This window comes from Vulpes lagopus, chromosome 18 (genome assembly GCF_018345385.1).
Source record: "Vulpes lagopus strain Blue_001 chromosome 18, ASM1834538v1, whole genome shotgun sequence".
Taxonomy (NCBI): Eukaryota; Metazoa; Chordata; class Mammalia; order Carnivora; family Canidae; genus Vulpes; species Vulpes lagopus.
This window is the reverse complement of record NC_054841.1, coordinates 23082080-23106121: the sequence shown is the minus strand read 5'-3', so window position 1 is coordinate 23106121 and position 24042 is coordinate 23082080. Positions and strand designations below refer to the sequence as shown.

At 41.1% G+C, this 24042-nt stretch overlaps 1 protein-coding gene and 1 non-coding gene across 5 annotated transcripts in view; one reads left to right on the top strand and one right to left on the bottom strand.

The window, feature by feature from the left end:
* The window catches only part of PHF20 (PHD finger protein 20), a 149203-nt gene that overhangs the window by 30927 nt on the left and 94234 nt on the right, over positions 1–24042 (top strand). The gene's annotated exons all lie outside the window — the stretch shown is intronic.
* On the bottom strand, positions 2298–2431 carry LOC121478498. Its single transcript, XR_005984503.1, has one exon.

The window sequence follows — 24042 nt, the reverse complement described above, 5'->3', positions numbered from 1 at the left end:
TGTGGGGCTTGATCCCAGAACCCTGAGATAATGACCTCAGCTGAAACCAAGAGTCATATGCTTAACTGACTGAGCCACCCAGGCCCCCCATCTGGGAAGTTTCTTGAAGCTTTCCTAAATCTTGCCAGTATCCCTTTTTGTAAAAATAATTTTTTAAAAAATATTTTATTTATTTATTAAATTTTAGTCTCCCAAATCAAATACTTCTTTAAAGTTTATTATTTGTGTGTGTGTGTGTGTGTGGGGGGGGAGGGCAGAGGGAGAGAGAGAGAAAGAGAATCTTGAGCTTGCTCCACACAGGGTGTGGAGCTTGATGTGGGGCTTCATTTCACAACCCTGAAATCATGACCTGAGTCGAAATCAAGAGTCAGACCCTTAGCTGACCGAGCCACCCAGGCATCCCTCAAATACTTGGTTATTGTTCTATTTTATTTTTCTTGAGTCAATTATCTTATATTTTTTTCAAGTATGCTAGTAATATAGCATTATATAGTAAATAGTAAGTAATACAGGAAAAACTTACTTGTAATTCTACCAACTTAACAAGGTAGTCTTTTTTGTAATTGCTTATATATACAGAAGGCATGATCACGGGGCAGCTGCCTGGCTCAGTAGGTGGAGCATATGACTCTTGATCTTGGGTTGTGAGTGTGAGCCCTATGTTTTTTTTTAAAATATATTTTTTAAAGGATTTATTTATTCATGATAGAGAGAGAGAGGCAGAGACACAGGCAGAGGGAGAAGCAGGTTCCATGCCAGGATTGCGCCCTGGGCTAAAGGCAGGCGCCAAACTGCTGAGCCACCCAGGGATCCCCGTGAGCCCTATGTTGGGTGTAGAGATTGCTTTAAAAAAATTTTGTTAAAAGGGCAGCCCCGGTGGCACAGTGGCTTAGCGCCGCCTGCAGCCTGAGGTGTGATCCTGGAGACCCGGGATCGAGTCACATGTCAGGCTCCCTGCATGGAGCCTGCTTCTCCCTCTGCCTGTGTCTCTGCCTCTCTTTCTCTCTGTGTCTCTCATGAATAAATAAATAAAAAAAAAATCTTAAAAAAAATTCTGTTAAAATAAAATAGGCATAGAGTGCCTGGGTTGCTCAGTTGGTTAAGTGTCAGACTCTTGAATTGAGTCCAGGTCTGAGTCTCCTTGTTTATCTCCTTCCCCTTTTGTTTCTCTGCGTGTGTGTGTATACTCTTTCTCCCAAATAAATAAAAATAAAACAGGCATGATCTGAGTGTACATAAGATTTTTACATATTCTTTTACTTTTTTAGTTATTATGATAGCATAATGTAAAACATGTCTATTCTCTTAAGTGGATAAACTATGTTTCAGATCATTATTTTTTTTTTTAAGATTTTATTTATTTATTCATGACAGACACAGAGAGAGAGAGAGGCAGAGACACAGGCAGAGGGAGAAGCAGGCTCTGTGCAGGGAGCCCGACGTGGGACTCCATCCCAGGTCTCCAGGATCACACCCCGGGCTGCAGGCGGCGCTAAACCGCTGTGCCACCAGGGCTGCCCTTATTCTACTTTTAGAACTTTTTGTTTCCAGTTTTTTTTTTAAAGATTTATTTTATTTATTTCTTAGAGAGATAGCTCTAGTGGGCGGATTAGAGGGAGAGGGAAAGAGGCAGAACCTCAAGAAGACTCTGCTGAGCATGGAGCTTGGGGCTCCATCTCACAAGCTTAAGATCATGACCTGAGCCAAAATCATGAGTTGGAACCTCAACCGACTGTGCCACCCAGATGTCCCTGCTTCCAATTTTTCTTTCACAGTTCCACAGAAAGTGGTTTATTGCCTTTAGAACAAAATAAGGTGCTTTCAGAACTTTTGTCAGTGAAGAAAAATTGTTAGAACTTGAAAACTTCATAAAATATTATTTGGCACTAATAGAAAGCTTCCCACTTACAGCCTGAGCTGTCCGATTAGGTACAGCTAACTACTTAGAAGCAGGGCTTGTGCTTATGATTCGTGTACCAAGTGTCAGGTCTGACCTCCTTGTCCTGATTGCATGTGGTGCTCCTCCAGCACCCACTCAGTCACTGCTCTTCCCCACCACCCTGTGCTTTGTAGTCCAGTTTGGACCTTGTTTAGGTGTGTTTGTTAGGTGTTGCCTATGGAGCAGGCAGGGGGCCAAGCTACTTTTGGGGCAACACAGGCCAGGATCAGCTCATGAGAGCCTGGCACTATCCAAGGAGGGCCAGGACCCTCGTGCCTGGTGCTGCCATTTCAGATTCTAGTCTGACTGTGGGGTCAGCATGCTTGGTATAGATTAAGTGTGAACTCCCAGCAACTACAGATGTCTAAAGCAGGAAAACAAGACTGCCAGCTTGTGGCAGCCCCAACATTGATCCTCAAAGGCTGATTTTGATTTTTAACCCTACTTAAGGAGAAAAGGGACCCTTCCCCACAGCCTTATGGGACAGAGGCCCTCCAAATATTTTACATATTTACTCCTGTGGTAATTTAATAAGCTTTGTGTCAAGCAGTGAATAGAATGCTGCCTTGCCCATTTTTGTTGTAGGCAGGAAAACAGATCTTGTTAGGGGGACAGAGGGACCTGCTTATGGCTAGAGTGGTCTGGTTTTAGAGGAATGTGTGGGACTAAGGGAAGGAATGTGTATAGGCCCAAGGAAGGATGAGCCTTGCTTTGCCTGTGGAGGTAGGAAAGGCTTCTCAGAAAAGGTGAGACTGGCACCATGAGTAAAGCTGCAGCAAACATCTGGCCAAAAGCAGAGTTTTTTGAGGGTGGGGTATGAGTGCTATAGGATCAGTTTACAGGGTTGGATGGCTAGGTCCTTTTGGCTGAAGGTGACTACACAGAGAAATCCAGTTGTCCTGGAGTCACATTCAGATAAGTTGGCTACCTCGAATACCTTCAAACATTATGAAAAGTTGAAAGAACAGTGTAATAAACACTATACTTTCCCATCTGTATTCACAAATTGGTAACATATTTACCCAATTTGATTTATATACTTTTTAAAATGTAATTAATCGTAATTAGCAGTAATTCTATAATATTTAGTATCCAAACCATTTTCAGATTTTCCTGTTGTCCCAAACTGTCATTTTTCAAAATCAAGATTGGCACATTATAGTTTGTTTTGTTTTTTTAAGATTATGGGGAAGCCCAGGTGGCTCAGCGGTTTAGTGCTGCCTTTGGCCCAGGGTGTGATCCTGGAAACTCAGGATCGAGTCCCAAGTCGGGCTCCTTGCGGGGAGTCTGCTTCTCCCTCTGCCTGTGTCTCTCCCTCTCTCTCTCTCTCTCTCTGTGTGTGTGTCTTTCATGAATAAATAAATAAAATATGTTTTAAAAAATATTTATGTATTTGACACAGGGAGACATCACAAGCAGGGGGAGGGAAAGGGAGAAGCAGGTAGAGGGAGATGAAGAAACAAGCTTTCTGCTAAGCAGAGAGCCTAATGCAGAACTCAATCCCAGGACTCTGAGATCATGACCTGAGCTGAAGGAAGATGCTTAAGTGGCTGAGCCACCCAGATGCCCCTACATTTTTGTTTTTATATATTTTAGTTGCTTTTATTCTGTAATAATCCTTTATCCCCTGCTAATCCTTCCCCTCTCATGGCTGGCTGGCTTGCTTTCTTTTTAAAGAGTTTATTTTTAGGTGATCTACACCTCATGTGGGGTTCAAACTTGCAACCCTGAGATCAAGAGCTGCATGCTCTACCAACGGAGCCCACCAGGAGCTCCAATTTATTTATTTTTAAGAGTTCTGAACCATTTTGCAAACTCTTCCACATGCTGGGTTAGTCACATTGTTTTCTTATGGTGAATTTAACTTGTTTCTTATATTCATTTATATTTCCTATTAGCTGGAAGTTGGGTCTAGACATCAGAATTAACATTTATTTGCAGAATGTTTCATTGGTAATGCTGTAGGTTTCATATTGTATCACATCAGGGGACACACAAAGCTAGGTTGTCCACTGTTCCATGTATCACTTAAATAAGGTAGTGACTGTCATCTCTCACCATTTTAAAGGAATATTTTCTCTGTGAAAATAGTAAATAATTTGTTAATATCCTGTTTATTTATTTATTTTTAGATTTTATTTTATTTATTCATGAGAGACAGAGAGAGAGAGAGAGACAGAGACAGAGACACAGGCAGAGGGAGAAGCATCAGGCTCCGTGCAGGGAACCCGACACGGGACATGATCCCGGGTCTCCAGGATCACGCTCTGGGCTGAAGGCTGCGCTAAACCGCTGAGCCACCGGGGCTGCCCTATCCTGTTTAACCTACGCCATTTACCTAATGATTTCAGCATCCATTGATAAAGCCTTGCGTGAATCAGTTATTACACTGGAAATTGAAGAATAGTGAAAATTTTTTTTTAAAGATTTTATTTATTTATTCATGAGAGACAGAGAAAGAGAGAGGCAGAGACACAGGCAGAGGGAGGAGCAGACTCCATGCAGGGAGCCCGACGTGGCACTCAATCCTGGGACTCAAGGATTACGCCCTGGGCTGAAGGCAGGTTCTAAACTGCTGAGCCAACCCAGGGATCCCCAGAATAGTGAATTTCAAACTTTGTCATTCTCTTTATGTTTTGTGTTTTATTAGTTGACATTCTTTTGCAAGAAGAGGTCCCCCTACCCCCCATTTTTAAGGATCACAGAGACTCAGATTGTTATGTGTGGTCTTACAGTCAGTTACATTCATTATTCTCTTTGGTGCTAAAATTATCCCAAATTTAGCCAGTGGGAGGACCTTTAAACCAAGTACTTTGTTCTGTTGACACACTTCCTATTAGTCCTTAAGTATTTTCTTTTTTTCTCGCACTACTTAGAAGGCCCACATTTATCTTGCACATGTCCTGTTCCAAACCCTGGAGTCCAACCATTTCTCCAAGGAGGTCTAATTTCTTTTAGGTGGAAGTAGTATTTAGAAGTTAAGCTCTGGGCACTGGGTGTGTTTATTGCTGCTAGAATGTTATTACTTTTGGGCCTTTTCAGTGGATAGAGCTAAGAAACAAAATTTTTGAAAAGTTGTGGGTTCATTTTGGTATTTCCAATGTAAATTTAATATTTAGTAAATATTTTGAGTTTTATTTTTGCCTTTTCTCTTATTTGAAAATCTTTGTTTCTTTTATTTCTAAGATTTTATTTTTAGACTTTTAATTAATTAATTAATTTTGGTGGGGGAGCGGCAGAAGGAGAGGGAGAGAATCTTAAGCAGGCTCCATGACCCTGAGATCATTACCTGAGCTGAAACCAGGAGTTGGACACTTAACTGACTGAGCCAGGTGCCCCTGTGAGTTCCTTTTTAATGCTCTTACAGTATAATTTTCTACTTTTTAAGTTACTTTTGAATATACATACAGCAAAATTCCCTCTTTTTTGGTGTACATATCTATGAAGGTTTTTTTTTTTTTTTTAAGGTTTTATTTATTTATTCATGAGAGACACAGAGAGAGAGGCCGAGACACAGGCAGAGGGAGAAGCAGGCTCCATGCAGGGAGCCCAACATGGGACTCGATCCCGAGTCTCCAGGATCAGGCCCTGGGGTGAAGGCGGTGCTAACCGCTGAGACACCCGGGCTGCCTATGAGTTTTAACACATGTATAGATTCTTACAAACATCACCACTAACAGGATAAGAACACCTAAAGAATTCACTTATGCTATGCCTTTGCCAGTCGATAATTATTTTTTTAGGATTTTACTTATTTGTTGGGGCAGCCCAGGTGGCTCAGCAGTTTAGTGCTGCCTTCAGCCCAGGGCATGATCCTGGAGACCCAGAATCGAATCCCACATCGGGCTCCCTGCATGGAGCCTGCTTTTCCCTCTCTCTGTCTGTCTGTCTCTCTCTCTGATAAATAAATAAATAATCTTAAAAAAACTGGAAAGATTTTACTTATTTGTTAATTTATTTTATTTGTTCTTTTAGAGAGAGAGCTCACGCACTCAAGTGGGGGCGTGGAGAGGCAGTGGGAGAGGGAGAGAGAAAACGACTCAGGGCTTGATCTCAGGATCCTGAGATCATGACTGAGCCGAAATCAAGAGTTGGATGCCCAACTGACTGAGCTACCCAGGCCCCCCAAGATATTAAGTAATCTTTACATCCAGTGTGGGGCTCAAACTCACAACCCTGAGATCAAGACTCACATGCTGCCCTGACTGAGCCAGACAGGTGCCCCTGATTTATTTTCTTAACTTGTCTGTCTTCCTTATTAGGATGCAAGCTCAGTGAGGGCTGGTGCATTACATTTGGTTCTCTGAGAAGCTGTACAGTTGATCCATTTGGATCAACTGTAGAGGGAAATGGGGAGTGAGGTGAAGAGGCTGGGAGAGCTATCAGACTGTCTTGCAAGTCTGATCCCTGGGGAGGAGAGAAAAGGAAGGTAGACTGCCTTCCAGTTACAGTAGGGTTCTCAGAAAGTTTTGGCAAAGGAGATGCGGATATCTCAAGCCAACATTGCTGTCAAAAGAGTCTTGTCTCCCAGAAGAGTCTTGTCTTAGTATACCTGCTCACTTAATCCTTGACTGAGAGCAGCTGTAGGGAAGTGTGGAGATGGCACAGAAGTCAAGTCGGGGATTGGTTTTAGATCCTTTGCACCTGGTGTCAGTTACTGTCCCCTTGATAAGGATGTGATGGGTGCATTTTCAAGGCAGCCATGGGTGTGCTATCAATTTTGTTTGCCGATATATCTCTAGTGCCTGAAAATTGCACTTGGAATATAAGCGGTAATAAAGTATTTGTGGATCAAGTTCCAAATGATTGTAGGAAAGCAGTTTTCTAGGTTGTTCCAAGTGGTTACATCTTAAGCTTGCGAGAAATTTTTTTTTAATACTGCAGAATTAGATAGCAGTTATGTATAGGATTGACTGTACCAGGCTTCCTATATGCAGCTTCTCCATTAAATCTTCTCAGCAAGCTATGTTGTTTATTGTTTCAATTTTATAAGTGGAGGAGAAAACCAAGGTTCAGAGAGGTAAAAGTCTTTTGTTCCAAATTTCACAGCTGGTGTGTGGTGTAGCTGGGATTAAACTGTTGATCTGATTCCAAAAGTTGGCTATGCTTCCCAGGTGATTTCCTTTCCCTAGTGATATTTTTCTAAGTTCTTTTCCATATTTTCTGGATTTGCTGCTAGGTTGCAAAAAAAAAAAAAAAAAAAAAAAGGATTTTTTTTTTTTTTGGTATGAAAAGGATTAAACATTTTTCAAAACCCATGTGACAGTAGACATGTATGGAGATACAAATGTGACCCAGAGTGGGTGAGTGGGTCTTTCTGGATTAATGCTTTGTTATTTTTAATAGACCTGTATCTTTGATTTATTTTGTTTGTGATACTTACACAGAAGCCTGGTTTCTCTCCTACCTTGTCTACTACACATATACTTGGTAATGTTAAGCAACAATAACAGTGGCAGCTAACATTTATCAGAGATTTGCCTTAATTGCTTTATATGAGGTATCTCATTTAATCCCGGAAAGCAAGCCCATTTGAAACTGATCTCTGAAGCAAAATGACTTGCCCAGGATCACAGATTTTTTTTCTTTTTAGATATTTTATTTTATTTATTTATTTTTTAAATATTTTATTTATTTACTCATAGAGACACAGAGAGAGAATGAGAGGCAGAGACACAGGCAGAGGGAGAAGCAGGCTCCATGCAGAGAGCCCGACGTGGGACTTGATCCAGGGTCTCCAGGATCACGCCCTAGGCTGCAGGCAGTGCTAAACCGCTGCGCCACCGGGGCTGCCTTAGATATTTTATTTTTAATTTTTTTTTTTAATTTTATTTATGATAGTCACACACAGAGAGAGAGAGAGAGAGAGGCAGAGACACAGGCAGAGGGAGAAGCAGGCTCCATGCACCGGGAGCCCGATGTGGGATTCGATCCCGGGTCTCCAGGATTGCGCCCTGGGCCAAAGACAGGCGCCAAACCGCTGCGCCACCCAGGGATCCCAGATATTTTATTTTTAAGTAATCTTTATACCCAAGGTGGGGCTCCAACTCACAACCCTGAGATCAAGAGTTGAATGCTCTTCCAGCTGAGCTAGATGGGCACCCCACCAAGATCACAGATTAATCACTCATTGAATCTGAGACTTAACCTAGTTTTGTTAAACAACTATTTTATGTATCTTACCAGAATTCATTTGTAAATCATCCAAACCAGCTTTTCTTAAATTCCAGGGTCCCAAAGAAATCACAGGATTAAGATTTTTATTATTTAGAGAGGGGAATTTGTAAAATATAGATTTAGATTTTTTGGAGACTGGCAAGATGGTGGAAGAGTAGCGGTCCTCAACTCGTTTTTTTTTTTTTCTCAACTCGTTTGATCCCACAAACTTACCTAGATATCTTTCAAAACATCTTGAACACCTATGAATTTGACCTGAGAGGTAAAGAGAGAACAGCTGGAAGATTTAGATTTTTCCATGAGATACAATGTTATCTCACCAAACAGGCTATGGAATACTGATAAGAATTTGTGTTCTAATTTAGGACCTACCACTTTGGGGCACACTTCCCAGATATCCATTTCCTACTCTATGGATGGTGTAATCCTGCCTGCTCTCTTTACTTCCAGGGTTGTGCAGATGAATTGACTAACATGTGAGAGGCTTCAGTCTCCTAGCAATGATATTTGGTGGATAGAACAGAATCTGCTAGTTCTGCCGCCCTCCGCCTTGTTCCCTTCATCTGTCAGGAGCACACCATCTGCCTGGATCAGTAGTCCTGGCCTTCTCTCTTCTTGCCCAGATCATGGTGACAAACCCCTCTGTCTGTTGCTTTCCTGACTCTTTGGCACATTTCCACTGCTTTGTTTCCATATAAGCTGATTATGGTCTCCTTCCACTTTTTTTTTTTTTTTTTTAAAGATTTTATTTATTTATGAGAGAGAGAGAGGGAGAGAGAGAGAAAGAGGCAGAGACACAGGCAAAGGGAGAAGCAGGCTCCATGCAGGGAGCCTGACATGGGACTTGATCCTGGGTCTCCAAGATCAGGCCCTGGGCCGAAGGCAGCGCTAAACCGCTGAGCCACCCGGGCTGCCCTCCTTCCACTTTTTGTACGAAGGATTTTAAAGTCTGAGTTGTATAATGTCCTTAGCACCCCTCTCAAATTTTTTTAAATTAGAATTATTTGCACTAATCATATCTGTGTTCCTGGTTGTTACCTCTTCACTTCTTGTACCATCCTTTTTTTTTCTTTTTTCTTTTTTTTAAAGCACAACATTTTATTTATTTATTCATGAGAGACAGAGAGAGAGAGAGAGAGAGAGAGAGAGAGAGAGAGACAGCTAGAGAGGCAGAGACATAGGCAGAGGGAGAGGCAGGCTCCATGCAGGGAACCCGATGTGGGACTCCATCCCAGGTCTCCAGGATCACACCCTGGGCCGAAGGCAGGCGCTAAACCTCTGAGCCACCCGGGCTGCCCTGTACCATTTCCTTTTTTAAAAACATTTTTATTTTTTATTTTTATTTTTATTTTTAAATTTAGGTTTATTTTTTTTAGGGTACTTTGTCACAGTACCCTTTTTTTTTTTTTAATATTTATTTATGATAGGCACACAGTGAGAGAGAGAGAGAGGCAGAGACACAGGCAGAGGGAGAAGCAGGCTCCATGCACCGGGAGCCCGACATGGGATTCGATCCCAGGACCCCAGGATCACGACCTGAGCCAAAGCTAGATGCTCAACCACTGAGCCACTCAGGTGCCCCTACCATTCTTTTTTCTTAAGTAATTTTTCACTGGGTACCTGACTGGTTCAGTTGTGAGTTAGAGCCTCATGTTGCATGTAGAGCTTACTTAAAAATAAAATCTTACAAAAAATAAAAGTAATTTTTCATTTCTGAGCTTTACACACATGTATTGAGTGTCTGCTGGGAGTCAGACACTAACTACACAGTGTGGAATGAAGAAAAATCACGCAGGTCTCTCAAGAAGTTTAGACGACACTAAAGTATTTAGCTCTGGCTTTTAGCATTGCCAGTCAATGATGTTAATCATATATTCTCATGCTAATAGTCTCCATTTATTGAGGGATTTACTCTGCCAGTGACAAGTCTAAAGGCTTTACCTGTTACACCCTATATAATTCTCATAATATTACATGGTGTGGGTGTTCCCATCTTATACATGAGGAAACAGGCACACGCAGTTAACTAAGTTGCCCAAAGTTGCACAACTAGTAAATGATGAATTTGGGACTTGAATCAAGGTGGTTTGGCTTGTGGGCACAACAGGATGACTTTGATCCCTGTGCTGTATCCTTTTTTTTTTTTTCCTGTGCTGTATCCTATACCTAGGATAGAAAGTAAAGTTCTTGAAATTAATTATATCATAAGATGTTACTTAACTCTGTACAGAGTTCTTGTATAAACCCCTGAGGGAGAACAGTTAATTTTGTTTGTGGGAATTTCAGAAGGCTTCACAAAGGTGTCTAATGCTAAGTCATTCATTTAGTACTAGATGCTGGTGATACAGTGATGATTAAGATGGACATAATCCCAATCTTTAAGAGCTGACATTTGGTGGAGGTAGACGGACCAACAGACCCATACCTGTAAGGTTAGGTGGTGGTAAATGCTAGCTAGTAAGAGGAATAAGTACTAATGAGTAGACAAGAGTGTGACACAGTGTGTGTATAAGGGGTGTTTTTTCATATAAAGCTACTCAGGGAAGGTCTTTCTATTAAGGAGACCTTTTTTTATTTTTATTTTTATTTTTAAGATTTATTTATTTTATTCAGAGAGAGAGAGAGAGAGAGAGACTGAGACACAGGCAGAGGGAGAAGCAGGCTCCATGCAGGGAGCCCGACATGGGACTCAATCCCATGGGACTCAATCCCGCATCTTAAGGAGACATTTGAATAGAGATCCAAAGTGAGGGAGCGAGTGAGCCAGGTGGATATCCAGGGGAAGAGGATTTCAGGCAGAGGCAGCCAAGGCACAGCATGCTGGGCATGTCCAAGCTGGAAAAGGAGGGTAAAGATTAAGGGTGCCAGAGGTAGGAGGTGAGTCCACAAATGTCAGCGGGAGCCAGATCTGGCTGTACGTGGGTATTTGGACTTTATTCGGAATGTAATAGGAAGTCATTGAAAGATTTTAAACAGGGAAGTGACATTATCTGATTTCGGTTATTAAAAGTGGCTGTGGTTATTTTGTGTAGAATATGCTATAGGAAGGCATGGAAAATAAGAGGGAGAATAGTAAGGAGTCTTTTGTAGTAGTTTGGATTGAAGGTGATCGTTACTTGGGATGATGGAAAGTGGTCAGAGTCTGAGTATTTTTTTGAAGGTATAGCTGATAGATTTGCAGATGATATTGTGAGAGACAGAGAAGAGTCCAGGGTGACTCCAAGGGCATTTGGTCTAAGTACCAGTAGAATTACTATTTGCTAAAATGAGGAAAATCAGCAATTTGGTTTTTGGATATGTTAAATACAGCATTCCTTTTAGACAACCAAGTGGAGATGTTGAGCAGATGGTTGAATAACAGAGTCAGGCATTTAGGTGTGAGCTATGGGTTAGAGATAAAAATTTGGGAATTGGCAGTGAGTACACGGGATATAAAAAAAAATAGATTTTATTTTTTAGAGCAGCTTTAGGTTTACAGCAAAACTGAACAAAAAGTACAGAGAAGACCCATCCCTTGCCTCCACACTTTCATATCTTTTCCCACTATCAACTTCCTGCATGAGAATGATACATTTGTTATAATTCTTGGACCTACATTGACCCATCATTATCACCCAAATTCCGTAGTTTATATTCGGGTTCACATTTGGTGTTGTACATTCTGTGGGTTTGGACAAATGTATAATGACACATGCCCATTGTTACGGTATTATTCAGAATATTTTCATTGCCCTAAAAATCCTCTGTGCTTTGGTTCTTCAGGTGTTCCTGTCCCCTAAGCCCTGTGAATCACTGACTTTTCACTGTCTCCAAGTTTCATCTTTTTCCATAATGTCATCAGTTGAACATACATACAGTAGATAGCCTTTTTAGATTGGCTTTTTTTTTTCATTTAGTAATATGCAGTTAATGTTTCTTCATGTCTTCTCATGGCTTGATAGCTCATTTCTTTTTAGCCCTAAATAATATTTCATTGTCAGAATGTACTACAGTTTACTTATCCATAAGTTTTCAACTCATTTGAGTAAATACTAAAGAGTGTGATTGTGGGTTGCCTGGCTGACTCAATTGGTAGACAATGCAACTCTTTTTTTTTTTTTTTTTTTTTAAAGTAGGCTCCACACACAGTATGGAGCCCAACATGGGCTTGAACTCACAACTCTGAGATCAGGACCTGAGCTGAGATCTGGAGTCAGACACTTAACAGACTGAGCCATCCAGATGCCTTGAGCATTCGACTCTTGATCTCAGGATTGTGAATTCAAGCTCCATATTGGCTGTATAGACTACTTAAAAAAAAAGTGTATGATTGCCAGATTATGTGGTAAGAGTATGTTTAGTTCTATTAGAAACTGCTAAACTCTAATAGTGGCTGTACCATTTTACATTCCTACTATTTGTGAATGAGAATTACCATTGTTCCATATCCTCTACCAGTTTTTGGTTGTCATCAGTGTTTTGGATTTTGTTACTATAATAGGTAAGTAATGGTATCTCATCGTTATTTAAATTTACAATTCCCTAACAAAATATGATGTTGAATATCTTGTCATATGCTTGTTTGTCATCTCTATATTTTCTTTGGTGAGATATCTCTTAAGGTCTTTAGCCCATGTTTTGTTTGTTTCTTTGTTTTCTTTTTTTTTTTTTTAAATGTTATTTTTTATTATTATTATTTATTTACGAGAGTCACAGAGAGAGAGAGAGAGAGAGGCAGAGACACAGGCAGAGGGAGAAGCAGGCTCCATGCACCGGGAGCCCGATGTGGGATTCGATCCCGGGTCTCCAGGATCGCGCCCTGAGCCAAAGGCAGACGCCAAACCGCTGCGCCACCCAGGGATCCCTGTTTCTTTGTTTTCTTACTGGGTTTTAAGAGTTCCTTGTACATTTTAGATAATAGTTCTTTATCAGTTGTGCCTTCATGAGACTGGATGAGCTCATCTAGGGCTGTGCTGTCCAAAAAAGTAGCCGTTAGCCACCTGTGGCTGTTTAACTAAAAGTGAAAATTCAGCTCCTCAGGCACACTAGGCACAATTCCAGTGCTCAATAGCCACATGTGGCCAATGGCTGCTATACTGGAGAGCAGAGATATAAAAAGTTTCCACTGAGAAGGTTCTGTTGGACAGTGGTGACCTAGGAAGTCAGTATAGATAAAAAGGAGGACTGAGTCCTGGAGCCTTCCTGTAGATGTTTACAGATGAAGAGACTGGGAAGGAGTGACCATCGAGGCAGGAGTAATCCCAAGAGGAGAATGTCCGGAAGTCTAGTGCAAAAAAGTATTTCAAGAAGCAGGGAGTAATCAGCTCAGTCTTGTGACACAGCTGGGTCAAGTAAGATGAGGATTCAGTGATTGTTGATTTGGTAACATCAAGGTTATAAATGAATCTTGACAATAGTTGTTTTAGTGGAGCAGTGGGGACAAAATCCTGATTGGCATGAGTTCAAGAAAAATAGGAGAGAGACTGGTGTGTTGCACAAGGGGAGGAATTAGCCATTTACAGGAGCAGATAGTTCATTTATTATAAGGGGAAAAGGGAGACAGGGTATACAGAGAGAAATGAAGGTTGACTGCTAGAGATGGCAATGGTAGCGTGTGATTTTTCTTTGTGTGTGTGTTATTTTCTATTTTAAAACTGAGTTATAATTTATATACTGTACAGTTCTATGAGGCTTGCCAAATTCATAATGGTGGCGTGAATGGGCTACCACAGTCAAAATTTCCTTGTATCCCTTTGTAGTCAATTCCTCCTGCCACTTCCAGCCTTTATTACCCATGATCCTGTCCTTGTTCGTGTAGTTTTACTTTTTCCAGAATGTCATATAAGTGAAATTGTATGGTGTGTAGCCTTTTAAATTTGGCTTATCATATTCACTTATCATAATGCATTTGAGATTCATCCACACTTTATTTTTATTTTTTTCCATCCACACTTTAGCATGAATCCGTCATTTGTTCCTTTTATTGCTGAGTAGAATTCCAATGTATGGATGTACCATAGTATATCCAATTGTTAAAAAATATGAATTCCAGTTTTTACTAAATATGAAAGAACGTAAGTTCTCGTTTGTTTTGGGTAAATACCAAGGAGTGGGGATTGCTGGGTCATAGGTTAAGTGTGTGTTTAACTTGTACTGTTTTCCAGTGTGGCTGTTCACGTTTGCATTTCCACCAGCATTGTGTGAGAATCCCAGTTGCTCTTGTCTTTGCCAGCATTTGGTGGGATTCTTTCTTTTTTTAAAATTATTTTTCTAAATTTTCTAAATTGTATTATAATGTGTATACCGTAAATTCACTCTCCTAAAGCATACAAATCAGTGATTTGTATAGTATACTCACAAAGTTGTACAACTATCACTACTATCTAATTTCAGAATATTTTCATAATCCCGAAAAAGAACTGCATTAGTAGTCTCTTCCTTTTTCCCTTCAGCCCTCCTCAGCTCTGGGCAACTACTATTAAACTTTCTGTATAGATTTGCCTATTCTGGACAAACCAAATCATAGAATACGTGTTTCTTTGTGACCAGCTTCTTCTTCTTTTTTTTTTTTTTTAATGATAGTCACAGAGAGAGAGAGAGAGAGAGAGAGAGAGAGAGAAGCAGGCTCCATGCACTGGGAGCCCAACGTGGGATTTGATCCCCGGTCTCCAGGATTGCGCGCTGGGCCAAAGGCAGGCGCCAAACTGCTGCGCCACCCAGGGATCCCTGTGACCAGCTTCTTTCACTTAACATGATATTTTCTTTTTAAAAAAGGCTCTATGCCCACTGTGGGGCTTGAACTCATGGCCCTGAGATCAAGAGTCACATACTCTACCAACTGAACCAGCCAGGTGACCCAAAGTTAACTATTTAGGACTACCTTCTCTCTCTCTCTCTCTCTCTTTTTTTAAAGTAGGCTCCAAGCCGAATATGGGCTTGAAGTCATGACTCCGAGGTCAAGAGTTGCATGTTCTACCAAATGAGCCAGCCAGGTGCCCCGCTTAAAATATTTTCAAGATTCATTTGTGTCGTAGAATATATTAGCATTCTTTGTGATGAGTGAATAATGTTCACATATAATATACATATGATATAGTATATCATAGGGATATACTATATTTTATCCATTTATCAGTAGATGAGTATTATTTTCACTTTTTGGCTGTTATGAATAATGCTGCTATGAATATTTGTGTATGCATTTGTGTGTGGACATATGTTTTCATATTTCTTGGGTATCTAGGATAGAATTACTGGATTAAATGCTAATTAACCTGTTTAATCTTTTGAGGAACTGCCAAACTTATTTTTCCACAGCAGTTGTGCCATTTTCTGTTTTTGCCAGTGTTGGGAATTCTTTTTTGATTTATTTTATTTTTTAAGTGGGATAAGAAACTCCTCAGCGAACACTGAGGATCTAAGAAGTATGGTTTGGGTTTGAGGAAACTTCGAAGATAAGGTATGAAATATTATTTAGAAGAATTAAGAGGGATTGGATGTGAGAAATGTGGTAAGATTGCTGATTCCATCAAATTCCACTAAAGTCCCACTGGAGGTTAGTGGTGATGGAATCTTTTAAATTAAGAATTTAATTTAATTTAATTTTTTAACTTTAAGTAGACTCCATGCCCAATGTGGGGCTTGAACTCACAACCCTGAGATCAAGAGTCACATACTCTACTGATGGAGCCAGCCAGGTGCCCCTATTTTATTTTATTTTATTTTATTTATTTATTTTTTGCCCCTATTTTATTTTATTAAGATTTTATTTTTAGGGCCCCTGGGTGGCTCAGTCAGTTAAGCATCTGCCTTTGGCTCAGATCATGATCCTGGGGCCCTTGGATCCAGGCCCACATTGGGCTCCTTGCTTTAGCAGGGAGTCTGCTTCTTCCTTTCCCTCTGCCTGCCACTCCCCCCGCTTGTGCTCGCTCTCTCACTTTTTCTGTCAGATATGTAAATAAGATATTTAAAAAAAAAATTTATTTTTAAGAAATCTCCATACCCAACATGGGGCTGAAACTCACAACCTTGAGTTTAAGAGTTACATGCTCCTCCAACTGAACCAGCCAATAGCCCCCGCTATTTTATTTTATTTTATTTTATGTTATGTTATGTTATGTTATGTTATGTTATGTTATGTTATTTTTCTAGCTTTTTATTTTAGAATAGTTTTAGATTTACAGAAAATTCCAAAGATAATATAGTGTTCCTGTATTATAACATACTCAATATCCCTTGCTATTAACATAGTACAGAAATGTAAGATTCATTTGTTACAATTAATGAACCAATATTGGTATATTATTATTGGCTAAAGTCTATACTTTATTCATATTTCTTTTTTTTTTAAGATTTTATTTATTTATTCATAGAGGCACACACAGAGAGAGGCAGAGACACAGTCAGAGGGAGAAGCAGGCTCCATGCAGAGAGCCTGATGTGGGACTCGATCCAGGGTCTCCAGGATCACGCCTTGGGCTGCAGGCAGCGCTAAACTGCTGCGCCACTGGGACTGCTCCTTTATTCATATTTCCTTAGTTTTGCCCTAATGTCCTTTTTCTGCTTCAAGAACCCATTCAGGATACATTCATTCATTCATCATTCATTCATTCATTTAAAATAAATTATTTTTCTACTTTTTAAAAAGATTATTTATTTATTTATTTATTTAAGATTTTATTTATTCATTCCTGAGAGACACAGAAAGAGAGGCAGAGACACAGGCAAAAGAAGGAGAAGCAGGCACCATGCAAAGAGCCTGATGTGGGACTTGATCCCAGGACCCCGGGATCACCACCTGAGCCAAAGGCAGAAGCTTAACCACTTAACCACCCAGGTGCCCCGATGATCTTTTATTTATATCAGTATGGACTCATATTTCTTTTAGGCTTTGGATTATAATCCCATACTGCTTTATTTTGTTACTCTTGTTGCATTGGGAGCACTTTCAGTTGGCACTTGTGCCCTTTTGATATACTCTCATCATCACTGTGCATGTGTGTTCCTGTGTGTGTGTTTGTGTATGTGTGAGACACTTCCTTATTTCTGGCACTAAAGAATATTTTAGGTTCATCTTGTATATTTGCTGGCCCAGTCTTACAATTAGCCATTTCTCCAAAGGGCCCCGGTTCCTTTTATTGGAAAATGGTATTAGACAGAGATCAGGGTGCTAGGTGTGCTCATTGCTATGGAGGAGTTGTTGCTTCTAGCCTCTGGATTATTATCATTCTTAGATAATATCTGTATTTTTTTTTATTTTTTTATTTTTTTATTTTATTTTATTTTTTTAAAAATTTTTTTATTTATTTATGATAGTCACAGAGAGAGAGAGAGAGGCAGAGACACAGGCGGAGGAAGAAGCAGGCTCCATGCACCGGGAGCCCGATGTGGGATTCAATCCCGGGTCTCCAGGATCGCGCCCTGGGCCAAAGGCAGGCGCCAAACTGCTGCGCCACCCAGGGATCCCTGTATTTTTTTTTATTATACTGGTGGAATGTACTTTTTTTTTTTTTGAACAGTAACGTTCCACAGAACTCAATAGGTTAGAGCCTCTAGAGCCCCTTTGGAGTCTTCTTAGTTTCTCTTTTTCTACCCCATTATTTACTCCATTAGCCGATCCTGTCATATTCATGTGCAGAATCTATCCTGGCTCTCACACTGGCTGCTACCTCCACCCTCCCACTCTGGCCTCAAGCCTCTATCATGGATCTTCTGGACCCTGGCACTAGTCACCTAACTGGACTCATATTTCCTTCTGGACTGAACTTCCTTTCCTCATCAGGCTCTTTTCCACTCAATAGCCAGTGGTAGGCTCTGGATTTTTAAAGTTTTTTCTTCCTCTCTCCCTCTTATTTATTTATTTATTATTTATTTATTTATTTTTAAAGCTTTCAGTTATTTATTCATGACAGGCAGAGAGAGAGAGAGAGGCAGAGATACAGGCAGAGAGAGAAGCAGGCTCCATGCAGGGAGCCTGATGTGGGACTCGATCCCGGATCTCCAGGATTACACCCCGGGCTGAAGGCAGGCGCCAAACCGCTGGGCCACCGGGCCTGCCCCCTCCTTTTATTTTTATTATTAATTAATTAATTAATCCTCCCCTTGACCCTGAATTATTTTTTTTTTTTTAAATTTTTATTTATTTATGATAGTCACAGAGAGATAGAGAAGCAGAGACACAGGCAGAGGGAGAAGCAGGCTCCATGCACCGGGAGCCCGACGTGGGATTCGATCCCGGGTCTCCAGGATCGCGCCCTGAGCCAAAGGCAGGCGCCAAACCGCTGCGCCACCCAGGGATCCCCTGACCCTGAATTATTACTTCTTTTTTAAGTAGGCTCCATGCTCAGCATGAAGCCAAACCTAGGGTTTGAATTTGCAACCCTGATATTGAGTCTTTTTTTTTTTTTTTAATTTTTATTTATTTATGATAGTCACACAGAGAGAGAGAGAGTGAGAGGCAGAGACACAGGCAGAGGGAGAAGCAGGCTCCATGCACCGGGAGCCCGACGTGGGATTCGATCCCGGGTCTCCAGGATCGCGCCCTGGGCCAAAGGCAGGCGCCAAACCGCTGCGCCACCCAGGGATCCCCTGATATTGAGTCTTAATTGTCAACTGACTGAGCCACCCAGGTGCCTCCCAACCCTGAATTTATTTATCTTTTTAAATTTTTAAACTTTTATTTAATTTTTTATTTAAAATAAATTATTTAACATGTAATGTATTATTAGTTTCAGAGGTAGCGGTCAGTGATTCATCAGTCTTGTATAATACCCAGTGCTCATTATATCATGTACCCTCCTGAATGTGTATCACCCAGTTACCCCATCCCCCCACTCACTCCCCTCTAGCAACCCCCAGTTTGTATTTCCTATGATTAAAAGTCTCTTATGCTTTGTTCTCCGTGATTTCATCTTATTTTATTTTTCCTCTCTTTTCCTATGATCCTCTGTTTTGTTTCTTTTAGATTCTACATATCAGTGAGATCATATGATAATTGTCTTTCTCTGATTGACTTATTTTGATTAGCGTACTACCCTCTAGTTCCATCCACATTGTTGCAAATGGCAAGATTTTTTTTGATGGTTGAGTAGTATTCCACTATATATATACACCACATCTTCTTTATCCATTCGTCTGGCTATTTTGGACATTGCTGTTATAAACATTGGGGTGCAGGTGCCCCTTTGGATCACTACATTTGTATCTTTGGGGTAAATCCCTAGTAGTGGGGGTGCCTTGGTGGCTCAGTTGGTTAAGCATCTGCCTTGGACTTGGGTCATGACCCCAGGGTTCTGGGATTGAGCCTCATGTGGCACTTCCTGCTCGATGGGGAGCTTGCTTCTCCCTCTCCCTCTGCCTTTTCCCCTGCTTGTGCTTTCTCTCTCTCTGTCTCAAATAAATAAAATCTTTAAAAAAATCCTTACTAGTACAATTCCTAGCTCATAGCGTAGCTTTATTTTCACCTTTTTTTTTTTTTTTAAAGATTTTATTTATTTATTCATGAGAAACACACACAGAGAGAGGCAGAGACACACAGGCAGAGGGAGAATCAGGCTCCATGCAGGGAGCCCGATGTGGGACTCCATCCTGGGACTCCAGGATCAATCACATCCTGTGTCGAAGGCCGACACTAAACCACTGAGCTACCCAGGGATCCCCTTCACCTTTTTTAAAAATAATTTTTAAAAAGATTTATTTATTTATTCATGAGAGGGAGAGAGAGAGAGGCAGAGACATAGGCAGAGAGAGAAGCAGGCTTCCTGCAAGGAGCCCAATGTGGGACTTGATTCCCAGGATCACTCCCTGAGCCAAAGGCAGATGCTCAACCACTGAGCCACCCAGGCGTCCCTATTTTCAACTTTTTGAGGAACCTCCATACTGTCTTCTAGAGTGGCTGCACCAAGTTTGCATTCCCACCAACAGTGTAAGAGGGTTCCCCTTTCTCTGCATCCTTGCCAACACCCATCATTTCCTACTTAATGTTAGCTATCCTGACCCCTGTGAGGTGATATCTCATTGTGATTTTGATATTTATTTCCCTGATGCCAAGTGATACTGGGAATCTGTTTGCCATTTGTATGTGTTATTTGGAGAAAAGTCTGTTCATATCTTCTGCTTATTTCTTGATTTGGAATATTTGTTTTTTGGGTGTTGAGTTTGATAAGTTCCCTATAGATTTTGGATACTAGTCCTTTATCTGATAAGACATTTTAAAATACCTTCTCCCATGCTGTCAGTTGTGTTTTGGTTTTGTCGACTGTTTCCTTTGCTGCTGTGCAAAAGCTTTTTATCTTGAAGTCCCAACAATTCATTTTTGCATTTGTTTCCCTTGCCTTTGGAGACATGTTTAGCAAGAAGTTGCTGTAGCTGAGGTCATACAGGTTGCTGCCTGTGTTCTCCTCTAGGATTGGGATGGATTCCTGTCTTACATTTAGGTCTTTCATCCATTTTGATTCTATTTTTGTGTGTGGTGTGAGGAAATGGTCCAGTTTCATTCTTCTACAAGTGGCTGTCCAATTTTCCCAACATCCTTTATTGAAGAGACTTTTTTCCATTTGATATTCTTTCCTGAAGATTAATTCACCGTAGAGTTGAGGGTCCATTTCTAGGTTCTCTATTCTGTCCCGTTGATCTATGTGTCTGTTTTTGTGACAGTACCCTATTATTGTCTTGATGATTACAGCTTTGTAATAGAGCTTGAAGTCCGGAATTGTGATGCCACCAGTTCTAGTTTTCTTTTTCAACATTCCTTTCTGCTTCTGAATTTTTAAGAAACTTTTTTGATAATAATTTTTATGGTAGTTTATAGTTGTAGGACATTGAATTAAGAGAGCAAAGATGCTACTCTTTAAAAAAAAATTTTTTTAGGTTTTTATTTATTTATTAGAGAGAGAGAGAACACGAGTAGCGGGAGGGGCAGACGGAGAAGCAAATTCCCCTTTGAGCAGGGAGCCCTACACAGGACCAAAGGCAGATGCTTAACTGACTGAGCCACCCAGGTGCCCCTCTCTCTTTTTTTTTTTTTTTAAATTTTTATTTATTTATGATAGTCACAGAGAGAGAGAGAGAGGCAGAGACACAGGCAGAGGGAGAAGCAGGCTCCATGCACTGGGAGCCCGACGTGGGATTCAATCCCGGGTCTCCAGGATCGCGCCCTGGGCCAAAGGCAGGCGCCAAACCGCTGCGCCACCCAGGGATCCCCAGGTGCCCCTCTCTTTTTTTAACTCTTTAAAAAACTTTTTACTGAGGTACAATTTATATTAGAGTGCACTTAGATCTTAAATGTGTAGCTTGATGAACTCTTATACATGGATCCATAGTGTAACCACTGTCCAGATCAAGATAGAGACATGTTTCCACACTCAGTCACACAGCCCACTCCATCCCCAAGGAAAGCATTATTTGTGGTCATGCACTTCAAGTGAGATCCATCAGCATGCCGAGTGCAATATCTAGCCAATAATCAGCTGCCTGGGTGGAGAATGTGGAGAATCCGATTTACCTAGGGTTGGGGTTTAACCAGGCAGGTATGATGGAGGGAGAGAGGGGCCAGGAAGTTCAAAGGAAATGAGATCAAAGAACAAGATTTCCAGGATGAGAGTGAAGGTGACAATAGGCAGAAGGAACAGTGTGAGCAAAAGTATTCAGGCCTCAAGGAATATCACGTCTTCTCAGAATCCGGAGAGGGAACACATCAGGAGTACTGGAAGGTTCGGCTAAACCAGGGGATGTTAAACAGGAGAGAGAGACATAGATCCCTCTTAGGAACAGAAGGATGGTGGTGTTTATTCAGTCACCAAATATTTACTGAGTGTCTCTATATCAGGCCCTTTTTATTTATTTATGATAGTCACAGAGAGAGAGAGAGAATGGCAGAGACACAGGCAGAGGGAGAAGCAGGCTCCATGCACCGGGAGCCCGATGTGGGATTTGATCCCAGGTCTCCAGGATCGCGCCCTGGGCCAAAGGCAGGCGCCAAACCGCTGCGCCACCCAGGGATCCCCTATATCAGGCCCTTTGCCAGTACTGATAGAGGGGCATAGGTTGTCTGGGTGTACTGACTGTTGAGTTGTTACTGGTGAGAAATGATTTAGATGGAGAGGAGAGTTGAATTCAAGACATGATTCTGATTCTGTCACATGTTGACTAATGGAGGTGGTGAAGGGTTAGGAAAAGAGTTAAGACCCCTAAAACAGCACAGTTTTGCTACAGTTTAATAGCCTTTTGTGTTTCATTAAATACAGTTTCCAGGGCAGCCCCAGTGGCCCAGTGGTTTAGTGCCGCCTTCAGCCCAGGGTATGATCCTGGAGACCCGGGATTGAGTCCCACATCAGGCTCCCTGCGTGGAGCCTGCTTCTCCCTCTGCCTGTGTCTCTGCCTCTTTCTCTCTTTCTCTCTGTCTGTCATGAATAAATGAATAAAATCTTTAAAAATATATATATAGTTTCCATTTCTATCCTCTCTCCAACAAAGGCTGGGGATGGCTTAGAATGTTACTTTTGTGCATAGAACTCTTCTGGTATGAGCACTGAACCAGAAACAAGGGCACACTCTGATTTTTGAAGTAAATGTATGTAGATTTGCAGAAAGACTATTTTTATATATAGTAAGATTGTGGAAGCAGCCTGAATGTCCAACTCCTGGGGAAAAGTTTAGGTAGATTTTTGGGCTAGCCATCAGGTGGACTGTTAGGTGGCCAAGAGGAAAGACACCTTTGTGGACCTGAGTCACTACAAGGATATTTACATATGAAGGCAAATTAAGAGCAGAAGGCTCCTCACTGGGTTTAGTTTAAAAGATCTGGATACTGATCTTATTTACACGTTTTCCTAGTCACTTGTTTGAACATTCATTTCCACAGATGTAAAATGGGTGCTGTGGTAATGACAACTGCTTAAGTGCTCCTGAGATTGTGGTAAAGATCCAGTGAGATCCTTATGTAATGAGAGTTACATTCTCATTGTCCCCCACTGTCATTGGCATGCATTGGTTATTAATAGTCATATGAGTGAACACTGATCTGTTGAAGTGGGAAATCAGGGAAATTTTATCCTTTCTGGTCCTCTTTTTCCCCTCCTGTAATGTTTCTTCAGTTCGTATCCTCTTTTTCCCCTCCTGTAATGTTTCTTCAGTTCGTATTTCTAGTATGTGTGTGTGGGACCAAACAGATTCCTGCCAAGCACTGTCTAGCTGCTCTAATTTAAGCATGTTCACAGTGTGTGGGGTTGGGCAGCTTAATTTTACTCATATGTAGCCAAGACTGAGCAGCAAGCCTTCCCAGATTTGAAGTCATTTACTGTGAGCAAGCCAGTATTGTCTCCCTGTGTTAGATCTGGACTGTTCTCTGCCTTTCTGGACATATACATGGCATTATTCTGTCTTATTTGGTGTAAGCTTCATTCTCCTTTCTTTTCCTTGGTGGAGCCCTTGGGTAGGCTGGCTTATCTGGTAGCTTATTCTTTTTTTCTTTTTCTTTTTTAAAGATTTTTTACTTATTCATTTATGACAGACATAGAGAGAGAGAGAGAGAGAGAGAGAGAGAGAGACAGGCAGAGGGAGAAACAGGCTCCATGCCAGGAGCCCGACGTGGGACTCGATCCTGGGACTCCAGGATCGCACCCTGGGCCAAAGGCAGGCGCCAAACTGCTGAGCCACCCAGGGATCCCCTATCTGGTAGCTTAGAGCAGTGTTTTTCGAACTCAAAAATGTGAGGATTGACTCCTCCAACCTGTATACTATCTATGAATCCCACTTTTAGTAGCATTAAAGCAAAATATGTTAATATTTAGCTCTGATAAAGGTGGTCCAGATTATGGAAAAGCACAGTAAAACATTTTTCATGGAGACCTTGTGGACTGCTAGCCATGTGTTCACAAGCACCCATTGGTCCCTGAACTGCTATTGGGAATGCTAATACTAAATAGTCATTTAAGACTGAGCTGCCCATC